The 21,367-nt window shown below is 40.2% G+C and overlaps 1 long non-coding RNA gene across 2 annotated transcripts in view; it reads right to left on the bottom strand.

The window, feature by feature from the left end:
* Positions 1–344: 344 nt before the first annotated feature.
* LOC131760137 (uncharacterized) overlaps positions 345–21,367 on the bottom strand; it is a 91,393-nt gene continuing 70,370 nt past the window's right edge. The window contains exon 6 of one of the 2 annotated variants that reach the window (XR_010841224.1): positions 345–741. This is a non-coding gene — a long non-coding RNA (uncharacterized lncRNA). Of the gene's footprint in view, positions 742–19,063; positions 19,285–21,367 lie in introns of those variants that run through there. The other variant, XR_010841225.1, reaches the window with a different exon arrangement.

Here is a 21,367-nt window from a genome sequence, read left to right as displayed (position 1 = left end):
ATAAGACAGATAACCAACAAGGACCTACAGTATAGCACCAGGAACTCTACTCAATATTCTGTGATAACCTATATGAGAAAAGAATCTATAAAAAGAATGAATATATGTATATATATAACTGAATCACTTTGCTGTACACCTGAAACTAACGCAACATTGTAAATCAACTATACTCCAATTAAATTTAAAAAGAAATGCATGGAAAAAACACTGTGGTTATTAAATCATTTCTCAATAACTAGATCAGAGAAGGCAGCATTTTTAAAAATGCTTAAGGGAGAATAGAACAGTCTCTAGAAATATTTGGTTGTTACACAGATAACATACTCAGACGTAACCACATTGGATTTCAGTCTCATTTATTTAAAAGATTTAGAGTTCAGAATAATCTTTAATATGGAAAAAAATGGTAATCAACCAAATTGTATCATATTAATATACCAATATTCCCATTTAATTGTAAATTCATTTGCAGTATTTCTGTAAATTGAGTTCCAGGTCAGATTTTCATGGTGAAATCAGGAGTAGTTCAATATAATGAAACAAAATTCCATAATTAGAGAATCACATAGAAGCTAGGAATTTTTAAGAATACATTACAACAGAGCTGAATCCTTCATTTGTCTGTATAATAAAACTTACATATTTATAACAGTTCTATCTTCTATCTCATCTTCGTTTAAACGCAGTTCAAAATATTGCACTTAATTTCTCCTTTAAGTTCAGTTGAGGTGTTCAATTCTAGGTTAAAAAGAAATAGTGCCATGATAAACAAACCTTTGACATTGGAAATTGTATGACAATTAGAAATTGAAATCGGTGAAAGGGGTTAACAGGTACAAATCTCCAGTTATAAAATGAATAAGCCACAGGTATATAATACACAATGTAAGGAATATGGCCAATAATATTGTAATAACTTTGTGTGGGGACAGATGGTTACTAGACTTATTGGGGTGATAATTTCATAATGTATGCAACTGGCAAATCACTATGCAGTACACCTAAAACTAGCATAATATTGTATGTCAACAATAAATATTTTGTATATTTCAATTAAAAAAGAAGAAAAAAAGTACAAACTGTGATCATACAAACATAAGCCAACCACTTGCTTTCTCCACTCAACATACCTTTAAAAAAGACATAGTGAGATAACATATCAGGGTTGCACATTTACTGGATTTCTTTGTTTCACCAGCAGATCTATTAATCATTCCAGAAGCCTTACCCAAAATATTCTTACACTTAAAAAAAAATTCGTGCCATGATGAACACATCAGTTTAAAATGAGGTGAAAGGGAAAGTAAACAATATATTTTGCCAACAGCACACTGCTAGCCAAAAATAACAAAACTTTAGGATGGTTATGCAAACAAACTGAAGTAAAAAATATGAGGGAATTTCAGGTGAAGTTTTTTTTCACCTAAATGCTTCCTTTAGCAGTGGACTCAGGATTTGCTATCTTTATTCTTTTTTTTTTTTCCTAAAATTTATGGCTACCTTCATTTCTATAACTCTCACCTGGTTCTTTTCTTTCTTCCCTTTATTATATTTGTAAATATATTTGATATATACAAAAGATTATCTGAAATACATAAGTTAGTTATAAATCAAAATATAATTTTAAAAAACCCTGGGCTTCCCTGGTGGCGCAGTGGTTGAGAGTCCGCCTGCCGATGCAGGGGACACGGGTTCGTGCCCCGGTCCGGGAAGATCCCACATGTCGCAGAGCAGCCGGGCCCGTGAGCCATGGCCGCTGGGCCTGCGCGTCCGGAGCCTGTGCTCCGCAACGGGAGAGGCCACAACAGTGAGAGGCCCGCGTACCGCAAAAAATTAATTAATTAATTAATTAATTAATTAAATTTAAAAAAACCCTAAACTTACCATCCAATTCAAGAACCAAAGACTCAAGAAGCTACCCTATCCTACACTTCAGAGGTAAACACATTCCTAAATGTTGTGTGTCATTCTGCTGTTTTTATATATAAATGTTTTTAAAATATATATACATACATACTTTATCACAAATTTATATGAAATAATATATTGTTTAGTTGTGCTTATTTTTGAGATCTATTACGAACCATATTGTAGGGACTTCCCTGGTGGTCCAGTGGTTCAGACTCCATGCTTCCTAAAGAAGATGTGGCACATATATACAATGGAATATTACTCAGCCATAAGAAGAAATGAAACTGAGTTATTTGTAATGAGGTGGATAGACCTGGAGTCTGTCATACAGAGGGAAGTAAGTCAGAAGGAGAAAAACAAATACCGTATGCTAACACATATATATGGAATCTAAGAAAAAAAATGTCATGAAGAGATTAGTGGTAGGACGGGAATAAAACACAGACCTACTAGAGCATGGACTTGAGGATATGGGGAGGGGGAAGGGTAAGCTGTGATGATGTGAGAGAGTGGCAGGGACACATACACACTACCAAATGTAAATTAGATAGCTAGTGGGAAGCTGCCGAATAGCACGGGGAGATCACCTCTGTGCTTTGTGACCACCTAGAGGGGTGGGATAGGGAGGGTGGGAGGGAGGGTGACGCAAGAGGGAAGAGATATGGGAACATACATACATGTATAACTGATTCACTTTGTTGTAAAGGAGAAACTAACACACTATTGTAAAACAGTTATACCCAAATAAAGATGTTAAAAAAAAAAAAAAGAGGATATAATGAACATCAAAAAAAATAAATAAATAAGACTCCATGCTTCCAATGCAGGGGTCCAGGGTTTGGTCCCTGGTCAGGGAACTAGATCTTGCATGCCGCAACTAAAAAGATCCGGTGTGCTGCAACTAAGACCCAGGCAGCCAGATAAAGAAATAAATAAATAAAATATTAAAACAAAACCAAAACCATAGTATAAATGGATGCTGGGGGACGCAACCCAGACACCCACAGCAGGATCAAGACATCCATTTGAGGAGAGTGCTAATTGCTGAGGGCTCACAGCTGTGTCCCTCTATGGGCATTATCCTTGGCCAAAGGGAGCTGCTTTGTCCCTCCTGTAGACAGCCTGCTTCCAGTGCCTGGTTAATGCAGAAATACAAGAGCCTGGCCCACTTATCTCAATTACAGACATCTCTGAAGGGGCAACCTAGCTTCAGAGCTCCCTGTGGAATTGGCTGAGGCCTCTATTACTGCTGCATTGAAGCTCAGCTTCTCCCTCAGCTTGACCCTGCCTCCCTCATTCTCTTACTGATGTTGTTCCCCAGAGTACTCCATAAGTAAGTGCCCTGCAAGCAAATCTCAGTCTTAGAGTCTATTTCCTGAGAAACCTGACTGTTGTAGGCTGAACTATGTTCCCACAAAAGATATGTTGAAGTCCCTGGCATTCCATAAGTAATGGTCCCTATGGTCACCTATGAATGTGACCTTCTTTGCAAGTAAGGTATTTACAGATGTAATCAAATTAAGATGAGGTCATACAGGATTAGAGTGGGCCTTACATCCAGTGACTGTCCTTAAAAAGAGGAGGAGATTTGAAACACACAGAAAGACAGAAGAAAGAAGGCCATGTGAGGGAGAGAATATAGTAATGCAGCTACAAGACAAAGAATGCTAAGGATTGTTGACAACCCCCAAAAGCTAGGAAGAAGCCTCTTCGCTAGAGCCTTCAGAGTGGGCATGGCCCTGCCAATACCTTGATGTAGGATTTTTAGCCTCCAGAACTGTGAAAGAACAAATTTCCATGCTCTAAATCTACCCAGCTTTTGTCAATTTGTTACAGCAGCCCAAGGAAACTCATACATAGACTTAAGACCTACGTTTGGGTAGTCTTCTGGGACTTGCTTTTTTTTTTACTGGACATCATGTTTCTAAGAATTATTCATGTTGCTACTGTAGCTGTAGCTCTCCATTTTTTCCCCTCAACATCAATGGAAATATCTCATCAGAGACATAGTAATAATACATATGTGAAAAACTTTATTCTTTCTACAATGATTATTCCCTGTTTGAGGGTATAGTCTTATTGTTTGTTCCTTTATTTCACATTTTTTGAGAAAAATTCTATATATATTTTAAAATTCATTACATATCTATCTTTGTACATATATGTATGTGTTAGGAGAATAATGATGCCCCCCAAAGATTCACATCCTAACCACTGGGACCTGTGAATATCATATGACAACATATTATGATGATACAATTAAGTAAAGGATTTTCAGATGAGGGGATTATTCACGTGAGCCTAATATAATCACCCGGGCTCTTAACATTAGAGAATCTTTCCCAGCTTTGGTCAGAAAGGGAGATGTGACTATGGACGAATGGTCAGAGAGATGCAATGACGCTGGCTTTGAAGATGTAGGAAGGGGTCCACGAGCCAAAGAATGTGGGCAGCCTCTAGAAGCTGAAAAAGGCAAGGAAAAAAACTCTTCCCTAGAACCTCCAAAATGAATATTTTGATTTTAGTCCAGTAAGTCCCACGTTGTAATTCTAACCTATAGAACTGTCAGATAATAAGTGTGTGTGGCTTAAAGCCACCAATTTGTAGTAATTTGTAATATCGACAGTAGAAAACTAATGCTGTGTGTGTGCCCTAAAGAAGCATACCTGGTTCTGGCCCCTGCCCTCCTCTGCTGTTCACTACACATAAGCAATAAGGTCCTTCTCTACAGTCCTCAAAAGCACAAAGAGCCATACTGCACCAACCATACTTTAAGCACCATAAAGTTCTGTTCGTCTTATTCACTAGCATAGCCCTGGTAAACATGTAATAGGCTCTCAATAAGTATCCATTAAATGATCGAATGGATTATTATTGTAGAAGGAAAAGTGTCAAAGTTCATGGCAGGGAGAGATAACTTCCAGATGAAAAGTAAAATCATTCACAATTTTTAAACTATATAGCTCATCTGTTGGTTCTACTTTTCTTAAGTTATAACTCACCGATTTTTCCTTTATAAAACCAAGAATTGGAAAGAAGCTATGCTTTATTAACTCACCTAGCCCAAATCAGTTTGTTTACTACCTGCAGGGGGAAAGCAAGCTGTTAAAAATAGTACTCAATTAGTTGGTTACTATTTGTCCTGCTTTTGGGGCTCACCTGGTAAGTCTACCAACTTCATTGCCACCTCTTACTCAAGAATTGGATCTTAGGAATACCACCTCCTGTTACTCAGTTTACAGGGGATGTTGAAAAGTCAAAATGCTGGCTGTGTCTCTGTGAAATAGATATTGTTAGTGAACTATGTTCACATTATCTATGTAGGGGACCTAAACATATTTTCCTATCTCTAGCGCCCTTCTATTTTTCTTCATTTTGCAATAAGAGAATTTTAATAAGCCTCCTCAAAATCTTCTAAACAAGATGGGGAATGGAGAAATAAATAGCTGCCCCCCCTTTCCTAGCACCCAGGTGTGGAGGGAACTGAGGGAAGAGCATGCCTAAAGGGTGTAAGGCTGAAGAGTTCAGGGAGGAAGAGAGTAGCATGACTGGAGGGCAAGGGAAGTAGGGTAGGAAAGGGAACGACAGGGCTGGGCTTATGTCTGCTCTGTTTCACAATCATCTTGGATCACCCAGGTCAGAAAACAACTCATTACTATATATATTGCAAAATATTTCAAAAACAATCTTCTCTTTCAGTTGAATGAGGAAAAGAACAGGTCTGAAGTTGTATCACCTTGGACAGCTCTAGTATTTAGTTAGCTCGCGTGTAAAATGGCGATGGCAAATAATGCCTACCTTTTGGAGAAGACAGAGAGGACAACCAAGAAACCCGAGAGGCCTGCTGGGTTTACATATCTACTAGTGGTGGGTGTGTTGCAGGAAAATGGGGGGCGAGAGGACGGTCATGTCCCAGGTTTGGGGCTGCCAAGTGAGGGTCCTTGGCTTTGCGTAGGAAAGAATTCAAGAGTGGGCTGTAGTAAAGTGAAAGCAGGTTTATTTAGAGAGGTAAACCTCCTATAGGAATGTGGACCGTTTCAGAAGGCGAGAAGCCCTGAAATATGGGGTGGTTAGTTTTTATGGGCTTGATAATTTCATCTGCTAACGAGTGGGAGGAATATTCTACCTTGGAGAAGGGGGTGGGGATTTCCAGGAACTGGGCCTCCGCCCCATTTTTGGCCTTTTATGGTCGGCCTCAGAACTATAATGGCGCCTGTGGGTGTGTCATCAGCATATGCTAATGATTACAGTGAGGCTCAAGGTCTACTGGAAGTCAAATCTTCCACCATCTTGGCTCTAGTAGGTTCTTTTTTTATTTTTATTTTTTAATTTATGTATGTATGTATTTATTGGGGCCGTGCTGGGTCTTAGTTGTGGCACGTAGGATCTTCACTGAGGCATGTGAGAGTTTTTAGTTGCGGCATGCGGACTCTTAGTTGTGGCAGGCATGTGGGATCTAGTTCCCCAACCAGGGATTGAACCCGGGGCCTCTGCATTGGGAGCGTGGAGTCTTACCTACTGGACCAGCAGGGAAGTCCCTGGCCCTGGTCGGTTCTAACCAGTTTTTGTCATGTCCTCGGGCGGCTGTGTCATTCTTTTAAAGGCTGTGCCCTGCCCCTTCCCTCCTGTCTCAGGTGGGTTATTTGCCTCACCTCATCCTCATTAACAGTAGTTATTATCTCTCAGTTTTGTCCTCAGTCACTTCTACAGGTGAAAAAAAGTCTCTCATTTCCAAATGTGTTTTCCAACACTAGTGAGCAACTCAATCCTGACACTATCTGCTGGAGACAGCATAAGATCCCACAGGCTTAGTCCCACAAGATTGCCCCCCCACCCCCCCCACCCCCCCCACCCCCTCCCACCCCCGCTTCAGACACCAAATGCTGATCCAGGTTGTAATTGCACTTCTGACTCACTGGTTATCAATTGGAGGTTCCTACTGAAACAGGAGGGAAGGGGGCAGGGCACAGCCTTTAAAAGAATGACATAGTCCTTGAGGACATGACAAAAACTGGTTAGAACCTACTAGGCCCAAGATGGCGGAAGATTCGACTTACAGTAGACCTTGAGCCTTGTTATATGCTCATTGTAATACATTAGCATATGCTAAATGTCACACCCACAGGCATCAAGACAGTTCCAAGGCCAAACCATAAAAGGCCAAAAAGTGGGCAGTGGCCCAATTCCTGGAAATCCCCGCCCCTTCTCCAAAGTACTTGGAATACTCCTCCCACTCATTAGCCTATGAAATTACCCAGTCCATAAAAACTAACCACCCCATATTTCAGGGTCTCTCACCTTTTGAGAAGGCCCACACTCTGTCTGTGGAGTGTGTTTCTATCTTGGCCGCTCTCACTTTCCAGACGACCCCCATGCCCTGGGGCCGCTCTTGCCTTTTGAGACAAACTGCATTCTGCCTGTGGAATGTGTATCTCTCTAAATGAATCCACTTCTTACCTGTCACTGTGTCTCTGAATTTTTTCTGCAACTAGACATAAAGAACCTGAGTTTCCTTAAGTCCTGAGACCAGGTGTGTGATCTCAATTAAAAGACAGTGGGTTCAAGTCCCAATCTGAGGGGCAGGGTCTCCCTACAACCCCTTTCTCAGGTTCTATTAATTTGCTACAATGGCTCACAGAACTCAGGAAAACAGTTTGCTTACTAGATTACTGGTTTATTGTAAAAGGATATAATTCAGGAACAACCTGAATTATACAGATGGAAGAGATGCCTAAGGCAAGGTGTGTGGGAAAAGGGCACAAGGTTTCCATGCCCTCTCCAGCTGCACCACTCTCCCAGCACATACACTTGTTCAGCAACCGGGAAGCTCTCAGAACGCCATCCTGTTGGAGGGCTCATTACGTAGACATGCTTGATTAAATAGTAGGCCATTGACAATTGATTCAACCTCCAGCCCCTCTCCCCTCCCCCCCCACCCCCCCCCACCCCCCCCACCCCCCCCCCCAGGTGGAGAGGGGTGTGACTGAAAGTTTCAACCCTCTAATCACTGTTGGGTCCCCTGGCAACCAGCCCCCATCCTTAGGAGCTTTCTAAAAGTCATCTCATTAACATAAACTCAGATGCGGTTCAAAGGAGCTGGCTATGAATAACAAGACACTCCTATCACCCTTATGGCTCTGGAGCTATTTCAAGGAACTGATTACAGAAGAGCAAATATTATAACAAATGATGCTCACATTGTTCTTTTCACTTAGGAAATACCAAGGGTTTGGGGAGCTGTGAGCCAGGAACAGTGGAGGAAGACCAAATATATGTTTCTTATTATAAATCACAATATAATCACACATTGTTTTAATTTGCATTTTTTTTGAGGCTGAAGTCTTCTTCATATGTTTATTTGCCATTTATATATTTTCTTTTGCACACTGCCTGTTCATGTCTTTTGCTCACCGGTGTATTTCTCTTTCTCCTAATGATCTATAAAAGGTTATTACAATGTTATTAACGTAAGGTTATTAAACCTTTTCAAAATGCATTTACTTTAAAAAATATTTATTTGTTTATTTGGCTGCGCCAGGTCTTAGTTGCTGCACGCGGGATCTTTGTTGCAGCATGTGGGATCTTTTAGCTGTAGCATGTAAACTCTTAGTTGCGGCATGTGGGGTCTAGTTCCCTGACCAGGGATTGAACACGGGCGCCCTGCATTGGGAGCATGGAGTCTTAGCCACTGGGCCACCAGGGAAGTCCCTACATTTACCTTTTTATTGTGGATAATTTCAAACACATGAAAAGGCAGACAATAATCTGATGAACTCCTACACATAATGAACTTCCATAACTATCAACCCATGTCCACTCCTGTTTCATCTATACCGCTATCCACTTCCCCTTTCACAAATTATTCTGAAGCAAATCCCAGAAAACATATCATTTATGAAAATATTTCAGCATGTATCTCTAAAGTTATAATGGTTCTGGACCCAAGCAGGACCCTGTGAAGCTCCCAGGTACAAATCCTTTCCATGTCCCATTTCTTGTTTGTAGGAAATGGGCTTCATTTAACCAACTAAGACCTTCCCTGAGTTCCAAAGGGCAGATTCAAACAATTGCTAATCAGAGAAGTGAAGGAATGCAGAACAAAGGAGGGGCAACCGAGAAACAATAGTGCAGCAACTAGAGCTGGGTCCTGGTTCCTCCTCAAGGGTTACACATAACAGTGTCTTTGAATTCTGCTACGGGACCGAATGCCCTGTCAGGGTGGAGGATGGTAAGTTCAGGCTGAGCACAAAACTGGAACACCGCTCTAGTCACCTCACTACCGACAAATCAGAAGAAAGCCACACCCCCTGCAGCCAGCACCCCCAATTTTGCCTGTAAAACTCCCCCCAAAACTGTTAGGGGAAACACTGACTGAAACTGCCTACCCTGGCCAGGCACCACAGTAGCCATTTGCATGAGTTATTTTATGACAGGAGGTCCTGGTAAGGAACACAGAACTAATAAGCCACCACCAACCAGAAGAATTCAGGAAAGGTCAAAAGGAGATGCCTTAGTCCATGTGTCCTACCAATCTCCCAGAATCCTTCTCACTGGAATCCACCTTAGCCGAGCCATGTGTGTGCCACCAGGAAGGACCCTGGGTCAGAAGGATTGGCCAGAGACGACCCGGAAACTAATCCCATCACCGTAAAACCCCAGACTGCGAGCCACATGGCAGAGGAGTGCTCCTGGGTTCCCTCACCCTCCTGCTTTATCGGGAAGGCTGCCCCCTTCCCAATAAAGTCTCCTGCTTTGTCAGCACATGTGTCTCCTCAGACGATTCATTTCCGAGTGTTAGACAAGAGCCCACTCTCAGGCCCTGGAAGGGGTACCCCTTCCTGCAACAAAACCATTAGAGAGTTCTGGTTTTTGTTTTGTTTTGTTTTGTTTGTTTGTTTGTTTGTTTGTTTGTGGTACGCGGGCCTCTCACTGCCGTGGCCTCTCCCGTTGCGGAGTGCAGGCTCCGGACGCGCAGGCTCAGCGGCCATGGCTCACGGGCCCAGCCGCTCCGCGGCATGTGGGATCTTCCCGGACCGGGGCACGAACCCGTGTCCCCTGCATCGGCAGGCGGATTCTCAACCACTGCGCCACCAGGGAAGCCCGAGAGTTCTGGTTTTTTGAGTTCGAGCCACATTCTCCTTTTATGTTCTTTGCAAGAAACATTTCTCTGCTCCCAACTCCTACGTTAGTCAGGCACACGAACTTGCATTTGGTAACAGCTCTTTTTAAAACTATAATACCACTAAGTCACACACCGCATACCATTTTTATCTTTGCAAGTTTCAAACACACATACGTGGAAGATTCATCAAGTTGAGAACATTTTAATGACCAGGAAAAGCAAACAAGAAAGTAGGATTACGTGGGAAAAAATGTTTAAGTCAGCTGCAAAAATAGATATCTAGCTAACTATACAAAGAACTACTAGAAGTGAGTTGCTAAAGACAGATGTAAGATCAGTAACCAGACTCACCACAAATAAAGAAATCATCAGAAACATGTGTAAACCAAGTCAGCTAGGAAAACAACATTCCACTTTGTGAATAACAGAAGAGAGAAGAAAAAAAAAAAAAAGACTATGTGATTATCCTAATGGTGAAATAGCTTCTTCTTGGAGCACGAAGCAAGTGGTCTTTATTTATAGTTGGACACACACAAAAAAACTGTTCTTGGTTTTAGCATACCTGTATTAAATGAAAATCAGAGGTGCAAATGACAATAGCTCTGACACAAATCATCTGAAAATAAAACTATGAAACTGTAACAGGGAAGAACAAAATCTGACTCCATGTTGGATCTGTTTCTTTTACTTTGACCTTTGCTTTCCATTATTTTTTTCTGTCTATAGCTATAGGCATACATAATGGCCTGCCTCAGGGAACCCTGCCCCTCTGCCTGAATGTTAAAATAAAGTGCCTTTGTTCAGCCCACAGGGAAACACCCTGACTCTGCCCACTTGTGAATGGCTGCAGAAAAGAAGAAATTAACACACCCCCTCCAGCCAGGCTGGCCAAAACCAGGAGACATTTTGCAAGACTTATGGCCTTTTTACTTTACTTCCTCACCTCCTCCCCCTCTGTTCTATAAGGGAAGCTAGCATCCAGACCCCATAAGATGGTACATCTGGGACGCTAGTTCACCATTTTCTTGGATGACTGGCTTTCTGAATAAAGTCGCTATTGCTTGCCTCAACACCTCGTCTCCCAATTTACTGGTCTGTCATGCAGCAAGCAGAGCGAGCTTGGACTCAGTAACAAAACTCTAGTTTTTGTTAGGGAGAAACAACCTTTGAGCAACATGTGAGTACTTCCTAGGGCTGTTTTCTATTCCCAATCCATACACTGTCTCTTAGAGATTTTTTTTCATCCAGCATTATCTTATAACTATATTCTTCACTTTATCGTATGTTTATATATGTGTATATATATCTTTTTTTTGCGGTACGTGGGCCTCTCACTGTTGTGGTCTCTACTGATGCGGAGCACAGGCTCCAGACACGGAGGCCCAGCAGCCATGGCTCACGGGCCCAGCAGCTCCGCAGCATGTGGGATCCTCCCAGACTGGGTCACGAACCCATGTCCCCTGCATCGGCAGGCGGACTCTCAACCACTGCGCCACTAGGGAAGCCCTATATATGTGTATTTAATGAAGATATGAATGAGTACTCACTCTTTCTGTAAGTTTCTTAACATAGGTCTCTTTTTGGTTTGAATTTGTAGAGAGACCAAAGAGCCCAATTTTAATATTTTCACACGTTCCTCATAAATAAACTGCTCATTCATCATTTCATGAATGAGATATTTTAATCATTTAAATGTGAATGTGAAAAAGACTTGATATCCAAATGGAGAATATATGTTATTCATACAAAGTGTTTAATAATCTGGGCTTAACATAAAAGACCTTGTTTTAAAAAATCCAATTAATTGCAAATTTATAGAGAAGACAACAAAAACAATTTTTGGACAAGATTGTAATTTTTGAGTACAGATTTCCAAGTATATAGAAGACATGGCTTAAAATGTTTGAACATTACCACTTTTCTCTACTTTACTTTCAAAAAATTAACTGATACTGAAAATATATATACAATTATTTAATAGTTCTTTTGCCTGTTTAGATAACTTCCTTGATGTTCTAGGGTTGGTCAAAGTTGGAGGTGCAAAGTTGGAGATCTTGGAGTTAATCCATTCTTTCTTTTAATCATGAAATGAAAATTTGGGGACACCAAGATAGAGACTAATCAAAGACCTTCACAGTCTCTTTATTCCCTGTTTAATATAGATTCAAACACTATCAGATGACCTGTTTTACCTTCCCTGCCTCAAGGTGGAAATATTCAATAGTCTAAGTGGTCCTGAACTCCTGCTCTGGGGCTGCTCAACCAGTAGATGGGAAATTTTACATACAGGCTATAGATGGGATGAGATGTTCTGACCCTTTCCATACTCCAGGGAATGTACTGAGAATCCATGTTTAGTTAGAATTTTGCCCTTGTTATAGTCTCATTTCAACTCTCTTCTGATTTGGGATACAAGTAAGTGTCCTCTTAATCAAATTTAGGGAGATTTTTAATAAATCAAACCTAAGGGGATCAATTGGGGGATTTATAAACATTAGTCAATATCCTTCAGAGTGAGTATAATCCTCGTTTTATAGTAAAAGGAAATGGTGAACTTGGTCTACCTTAGTGCTAAAGAACATTGCTCTAAATTTTTAATCTCTTCCATTTCTGATGAGAAGAAAAAAATACATATGGAGGTAGCAGATTTTCAGATCTCATTTGCACAATACCACAAAAATCCCACTTGCCCCTCATTTATCAATGAGATAGTGAACAATGTATTCTATTAACCCAGTATCAAAATAAAAAGCAAAAGCTAGAGTGCATACTATATTGTAATCTGCCTTTGTACTTAAAATAGTAAACATTTTTCCAAGTCATATTTTCTATATAACTTTTAACGGCTTGACAGATTCCACATATGGATATATCATAGATAGATCTAAATGATATTCTCTTCCTGGGCATTTGGGTTGTTTCAAGTATTCAGCTATTATAAATAAAGCTGAAACAAATACTAGTACGTTTTTATACACATCTCTGATTACATTAAATTCTTAGAAATGCAATTATTGAGATGTGTTGCAAATATTTTTTCCCAGTCTTTGTCTTACCTTTTCATTTTTTTAAGGTGTATTTTGATGAGGAAGTTTTTAATTTTGATGAAATATAATTAATTTTTTTCTCTTACGCTTCCTTCTTTTTGTCTTATCTAAAAACTCTTTGCATTAACCAAGATCACAAAGATTTTTCTCCTGTTTTCTTCTAGGAGTTTCTTCTCTTATGTTTAGATTTATGACCCATTTCAAGTTAATCTTTGTGTATAGTATAGTATGAGGCTAGGAACAGGTCTCATCATTTTGCATATGGATGCCCAACTGTACCAGAATCATTTGTTGAAAAGATTATTTTTGCCTATTGACTTACCCTGGCACTTTCGTTTGAAAGTCACTTTATCTTACATGTGCACATCTCCATTTTGTTTTGTTCCAATGATTTATTTATCATTATGTTAAAATTACAGTTAGGTTACTGTAGTTTTAAAGTCTTGGGAATTCCCTGGTGGTCCAGTGGTTAGGACTTGGCACTTTCACTGCTGGGACCTGGGTTCAATCCCTGGTTGGGGAACTAAGATCCTGCAAGCCACGCTGCATGGCCAAAAATTAAAGTCTTAAAATCAGAGAGTGTTCTGATTTGGCTACTCTAGAGCCTTTGCATTTCCATATAAATTTTAGCCTGTTGAATTACATATATATTTATATATATATATAGAGAGAGAGAGATACACCAATTTGAGAAGTGAAATTTTAACTATATTGAGTCTTCCAATACATGAACATGGTATCTTTCTCATTATTTAGGTATTCTTTAGTTTCCCTCAGCAGCTTCAGCATACAAGTCTTGAACATACCTTGTTAAATATATCCTTAAGTATTTCATGTTTACTGGTGCTAGTTAAATGGTTTTGTTTCTTAATTTCAATTTACAATTATTGTTGTTATGACATGAGCATTTTTAAGACTCTTGGTAAATACTGTCCTTTATGAAGGTCATACCATTTTGTATATCCAACAAAATATGAGACTGCCTGTTTGACCCACTTTTGTAAATACTTATCACATTTAAACATTTTTCTCCAAATGTGGCAGATTTTAAAAATAGTTCTATTCTTTCAACTTACTTTCTTTGATTACTGGAGAATAATTTTCTCTTCTTGGGAAGATTGTTGGACCTCACACAGAAAGTTTGATCATATGCCTTGGTTACAGAACACCACAATCATTGGTCTTTTAATTTAGTTCATTTTACTTCATTTCCTGCTCCTATTCTCTCTCCTTTTTGGTCTATGGGTAACATTTTTCTTGTCCTTAGGATATCATTCTATGTTTGACATGTTTTTGAATATTTTCTTGTAAGACATTTCTGTGTCCATGTGTTTTAAATGTACACAATAGTATTATGTTTTCGATTTCATTAGTACTTCCACTAAACACTGCATTTAAAAAAATATATGCACATGTGGTGGGTGTATGTAGTCCTTTGCTTCTATGTAATGCATAGTACTATATATGTGCTTCCACCATATTTTACCTATTCCCCCATCTCCCCAAAGGGATTAAGAATCCCAGGTTCACTCTAAGCTACTGCCACCAAAAACAATATCAATACCACCATTTTTGTTTCTTTGGAGACCTGCATAAGACTTGAGCACACATACCCAGAAACAATTTATTAAGATCTATATTCATATGACTAAATTCTGCCACATTAATCTCCAGAATAGTTCTACCACTTTATACTCTCAGCACCAGTGTATTAGGGTTTCTATCCGCTCATCCCTATCAACACTTGACATTACCCATCCTTCTAATTTCTGTTAGTCTACTGCATATAAAGGATATTATATTGTGGCTTTAATCTGAACCCCTGATTACTAATGAATGGGCTTATCTTTCTATGTTGTTAGCTTGATTATAACCTTGGTGCATTTTTCTGTTGGTCTCTTATTTTTTGTTTGATGATCTAGGTATTCCTTGTATTTTTTTAAATTTTTTTATACAGGTTCTTATTAGTTATCTATTTTATACATATTAGTGTATATATGTCAATCTCAATCTCCCAATTCATCCCACCCCCACCCCCACCCCACTGCTTTCATCCCTTGGTGTCCATGTTTGTTCTCGACATCTGTGTCTCTATTTCTGCCTTGCAAACTGGTTCATCTGTACCATTTTTCTAGATTCCACTAGGTATTCCTTGTTGTATTATAGACACTAGCTCCTTGTTGGATATAGACATGAAAATATATTCTCCAATAGTGCCATCTATTATAAATTATGAAATCTTTTTTTCTCAGTACCTTTTTCCAGTGATCTGTTGATGCATAATGAAGCACTCAAAACCTCAGAAGCTTAGAAAAAAACATTTTATTTTGCTCATATTTTTGGGTCAAAAATTGGGAGGGGCTCCACTGGGCATTTCCGCTGATTTACACAGCAATAATAGCCAAGGCAGCTGGGGCTGGAAGGTCCATTTCCAAAATGACTTCACTTACACTCTTCACTTCTTCAGTTTCCTTGGTGCTCCTTGGCTTCTCTACTTGATGTCTCAGTCTCCAGGGCCTTTTTTTTTTTTTTTTTTTTTCTTGCGGTACACGGGCCTCTCACTGTTGTGTCCTCTCCCGTTGTGGAGCACAGGCTCTGGACGTGCAGGCTCAGCGGCCATGGCTCACAGGCCCAGCCGCTCCGCGGCATGTGGGATCTTCCCGGACCGGGGCACGAACCCGTGTCCCCTGCATCGGCAGGCGGACTCTCAACCACTGCGCCACCAGGGAAGCCCATCCAGGGCCTATTTTTATGACTTGGTCTTCTCACAACATGGTGATCTCAGGGTAATTGGATTTCTTATGTAGTGGCTGGCTTCCAAGAGGCAGGAAATAGAAGTCAGGCAAGGTAAAAGCAACACCTGGAATTGGCACACCATCACTTCTACCATATTCTCTTCGGTGAAGCATTCAAAGGCCCTGCCCAAATTCAAGAAAGTGGAGAGATGCCACCTTTTGATGACAGAGTAACATCACGTTGTAGAAGAACATGTGAGCTGGGAGATACTGTTGTGGCCAACTTTGGAAAACACAGTCTGCCACATTATTGATTTTTTTTTTCTTTTGTGAGTTGTCAAACCATGGCTTAGCCCTTCCATCTTTTCCTGATTTATAAAAGCATTTTATATTACAAATCTCAAAACTTTTCATTTTAAAAATGACGTTTTTTCCAAGTTTTCCCCCTCAGGTAGAAGAATATAAGACAGTTTCATTTACTTCACTGTTTCCTTCTAAAAATCTTTTGTTAGGAAGAAAAAATTACTGAAATCTATATATCTCAAAAAATTAATAACATATGTTATAGGATCTTCTCAAAGAATAAACCATTTCACAGATATCTTTATTATTATTATTATTATTTGCCGTACACAGGCCTCTCACTGTTGTGGCCTCTCCCGTTGCGGAGCACAGGCTCCGGACACGCAGGCTCAGCTGCCATGGCTCACGGGCCCAGCCGCTCTGCGGCATGTGGGATCTTCCCAGACATGGGCACAAACCTGTGTCCCCTGCATCGGCAGGCGGACTCTCAACCACTGCGCCACCAGGGAAGCCCTCACAGATACCTTTAAATTAATCCCATTACATTAAAAATTCAGGGACTTCCCTGGTGGTCCAGTGGTTAAGACTCTGTGCTTCCAGTGCAGGGGGCGTGGGTTCGATCCCTGGTCGGGGAACTAAGATCCCACATGCCGCGTGGTGCGCTCCCCCCCAAAAAATTAAAATTGTATAAAATAATTAGAACAAATGGCACAAAAAGTTTAAAATTACTGATGTCTTTTTTTTTTTTTTTTTTTTGCAGTACGCGGGCCTCTCACTGTTGTGGCCTCTCCCATTGCGGGGCGCAGGCTCAGTGGCCATGGCTCACGTGCCCAGCCACTCCGCGGCATGTGGGATCTTCCCAGACCGGGGCACGAACCCGTGTCCCCTGCATCGGCAGGCGGATTCTCAACCACTGCACTACCAGGGAAGCCCTGATATCTTCATTGTAACTTTCTAATACAATGGGCCTTTTCTTTCCCCTCATAAACTGCACATACTCTACACCTTTGGTTAACGCTAAAATAAAAAAGAAAAAGTTGCCCATTCTTAATACAACTTCATTGACAGTATGGTCCTCACCCCCTCAAAAATACTTCTTTAAAAACAATTTAGGGCTTCCCTGGTGGCACAATGGTTGAGAGTCTGCCTGCCAATGCAGGGGACACGGGTTCGCGCCCCGATCCGGGAGGATCCCACATGCCGCGGAGCGGCTGGGCCCGTGAGCCACGGCCGCTGAGCCTGTGCTCCGCAATGGGAGAGGCCACAACAGTGAGAGGCCCGCATACCGCAAAAAAAAAACACAAAAACAATTTAAAATCCAGAAACATGTATTTATTTCAGAGTTTAAAAAAGCAAACTACAAAAGCAGTTTAGAAATTTTTTTTTTTGGTTAGTAAACACACACAGAACTGCTTTCTTCTATTATGCGAATTCAAGGACTTCTAATATTGTCTCAATAAAACTTTTCACAGATATTTATTTCATGAGCGTGTCAGGCAAGAAATAATATTGCCTTCAAGCAAGACTTGTCTGAAAATGACAAGTCATGCCATCTCTTCATTAACTAAAGACTGTTAATAACAGAAAAGCAAACTAAAGCTATATGTCCTGGATTTTTTGCATGCCAAATTCTGGCACTTTGTGCTCAGGTTTAAGGTAATTATTAACTCATTTTTCCCCAGCACAAAGAAATATAATATGCATAGCATTTTAATTATAAAACTATAATATGACAAGTATCCTTTATTAAAATAATGTCCTTATTACAAATATTTCAGATAAAAATGGTTTTTAAAAGTTGAAGCAAATTAACTTGGAAAAACAAATTCCAAACTAAACAAAAATGTCATTTAAGTTCTAGAAGCACACAGGCACACTGAAGGAGAAAGACAAACAAAAAGAAAACAAGGAAGGCAGAGAACACAGCAAAATGACCTCTTAAGGTCTTCTGAAGGTTTCAGATATAGCTAGAATCCTTTAAGTGGCAGGATATATGCCTATTACCTTGTTTTCTTTCAGATGTAAATGAATTAATGTCTTTTAATTTAGACACAGTATTTTGAAGTAACTGTTGGTTTTCTGTGTCTTGCCCATAAAAATCATATGACTAATACTCTGACTTCAAAAAATAAGGCCCAGCAGAGCAGAGATAATGTATTCTGTCCTAGAAATATATGTAGGAAGAATGAGAAAATAAAACTGACAGGCATGCAAAAATTTTAAATACCTTTCCTCTTTCTCTCAGGAAGGTGGAGGTGAGGGGTGGAGACACACTGTGTGTTTAAGAGTATCACAATCTAAAAACAAATGTATTAAACAGAAGAAAACAAAATACACATACAAGTGCACAAAGTACAATCAATAATTCTTCCTCTTCAAATAATGCAAATGAAAAATAAGGACCAAATTCTGAATGGGTGATTTGTTGCCTTGTACATGCAGTTTTGCCACTCACAAATGTTCACAGATGCAGAAACACATTAATAAGAGATGCTTACTTTCAGCAAAGGGAAATGGAATAGAAAGGACTAAAGAAAAAGCCTCAAATAGATATTCCTACCCCCCACACCCACAAGTGCTTCCAAATTTTGGCTACAATCTAAAATGAAAACTTGGGCTTCCCTGGTGGCACAGTGGTTGAGAGTCCGCCTGCCAATACAGGGGACACGGGTTCGTGCCCCGGTCCGGGAAGATCCCACATGCTGTAGAGCGGCTGGGCCCATGAGCCATGGCCGCTGGGCCTGCGCGTCGGGAGCCTGTGCTCCACAACGGTAGAGGCCACAACAGTGAGAGGCCCGCGTACCGAAATAAATAAATAAATAAAAATAAAATGAAAACTTAATTTTTTGTTATCTTCCGAATTCTATTACCACATACCTCGGAGGTATTACAGGTTCGGTTCCAGGCCACTGTGATAAAGCGAATATCGCAATAAAGCAAGTCATGCAAATTTTTTGGTTTCTCAGTGCATATAAAAGTACTGTTTACACTACACTGTAGTCTATTAAGTGTGCAATAGCATTATGTCTAAAAAATAATGTACAGACCTCAACTAAAAACATATTTTATTGGGACTTTCCTGGTGGAAAGTGGTTAAGACTCCACACTTCCACTGCAGGGGGTGTGGGTTTGATCCCTCGTCAGAGAACTGAGATCCCACATGCTGTGAGGCAAGGCAAAAAAAAAAAAAATTTATTGCCAAAAAATGCTAACCCCCATTTGAGCCTTCAGCAAGTCACAGCAGTAACATCAAAGATCACTGATCACAGATCACCATAAAAAAATATAATAATGAAAAAGTTTGAAATATTATGAGAATTACAAAAAGGTGACACAAAGTAAGCAAATGCTATTAGCAAAATGGTACTGGACTTCCCTGGTGGTGCAGTGGTTAAGAATCCACCTGTCGATGCAGGAGACATGGGTTCAAGCCCTGGTCCAGGAAGATCCCACATGCCACGGAGCCTGTGCGTCACTACTGAGCCTGCGCTCTAGAGCCCGTGCTCTAGAGCCCGTGTGCCACAACTGCTGAAGCCCACACACCTGGAGCCCATGTTCCGCAACAAGAGAAGCCACCACAATGAGAAGCACGCGCACCGCAACGAGGAGTAGCCCCCCACTCACCACAACCAGAGAACAGCCCGCTCGCAGCAACGAAAACCCAATGCACCCAAAAATAAATAAATACATTTATTAAAACAAACAAACAAACAAAACCCGCCAAAGCTTCTAAGTGCAATAAAGTGAAGCACAGTAAAACACAGTATGCCTGTATCTGGAACTAAGTTTGTGTCTCTTTTTTGAATGAACACCAGAACCAAAGGCTTTCACTTAGAACACCTAGGTCAAGAAAGTTACCCTTTGGCTTATGTGTCATTGAAAGGAGTTCCATCAAAACCATGCAAAGCCTAAGTTTCGAAAAGACAGCTTCTGACATACCTATCCAACACACAACCTTAGGGATCATCTTCTCCAAAAAGCAGTGGATTTTGCCGTACTTTTTTCTGAAACTACTGTTGACTTTATGTATTACAAAACACATTTTACACCAGCAGCAGAACCGAAGTGATGGAGATGGAAAGCAGAGTACAAAATAAAGCCCTCAGGGGCCAAATGTTAGAATTCTTGGGTGTAAAACCTCACCATTTCGTCAAGAGATGTGTCTACTCATAAATGTCCAGAAGGGTTCTTTGCAAATGCATTGAAAAGTTTATCTCTAAACTTATAAACACCCATCCACTCTCAAAGCACTTTCTTATGAACCATCTGTTCTGCTCAACGCCAAGTCAACGGTAACTTGGCAATTTAAAATTAATGTATCTTCTTTCAAAGCAAATTGTGCTTGTGGTTGGTTTTGAATGATTCTACAAATCTACAATTTCTAGCCATCCAGTTTTCCTAAGATACAAAACCAACTCACCAGCTATTCTACTGCATCACCAAACCATAACAAATGTGGACAATACAGATCATTTAAAAGTAGGTTTCTCAATCTTTTTTCAACTGGAAAGTTAGCTAATATTCTGAGACACATTGGGGTCAGGTCAGACGAAAGGAAAGAACTTTATTTATTACAAAACATATTTTACAAAAAAAAAAAAACCATATTTTACATCAGCAGCAGAATTGAACTGACGTGACTAGCAAGCCAACAATATCAGTCGACCAATTTATACCCAAAATCACATTCAGCAGAAACACACAAACGCACCCAGCTTTGCTACTTTTTCTACCATTAGTATACTCTCAAGTAGTCAAGTACTAAGCAAACTCAGACGAGGAAAATCATGAAAACCTACTTCATTACAAAACGTCGAAGGGCTTTTTAATGATATATGAAAGTGGTCCAATGCAATGACACAGAAACAGGTTTTAGATGCTCCAAAATGCCAAGAAAAAAATGGAACATAATTTTTTTTTACTCTCTCTATAATTTCTGTAATGTGGCCTGCCCCCCAAACCAAAAACTGATAGCTGATTTCCAAAACATCTATTGTACATTATTTCAAATCCCCTACTTCACCAAACTGGAATGAAAGAACTTTCCAGACACCAGTTCTACTTAGGGGTGGTGGTGGGGGGAGCTTTTAAATAACCTTGTCTGAGAAATGGCTTTTCATGGCCAGTTAGGTCTCAAGTTACATAGACAACAACCAGACTATAAGGCAGAATTTATGGAGCAACACATGGTGGCAGAAACAGTGAGGTCCAAGTTCTTGCAGTAGGTAAGGCAGGTGCTGACCTGC

This window comes from Kogia breviceps, chromosome 7 (assembly GCF_026419965.1).
Source record: "Kogia breviceps isolate mKogBre1 chromosome 7, mKogBre1 haplotype 1, whole genome shotgun sequence".
Taxonomy (NCBI): Eukaryota; Metazoa; Chordata; class Mammalia; order Artiodactyla; family Physeteridae; genus Kogia; species Kogia breviceps.
Note: the sequence above shows the minus strand (reverse complement) of the source record. Positions and strands in the feature narration are given on the sequence as shown.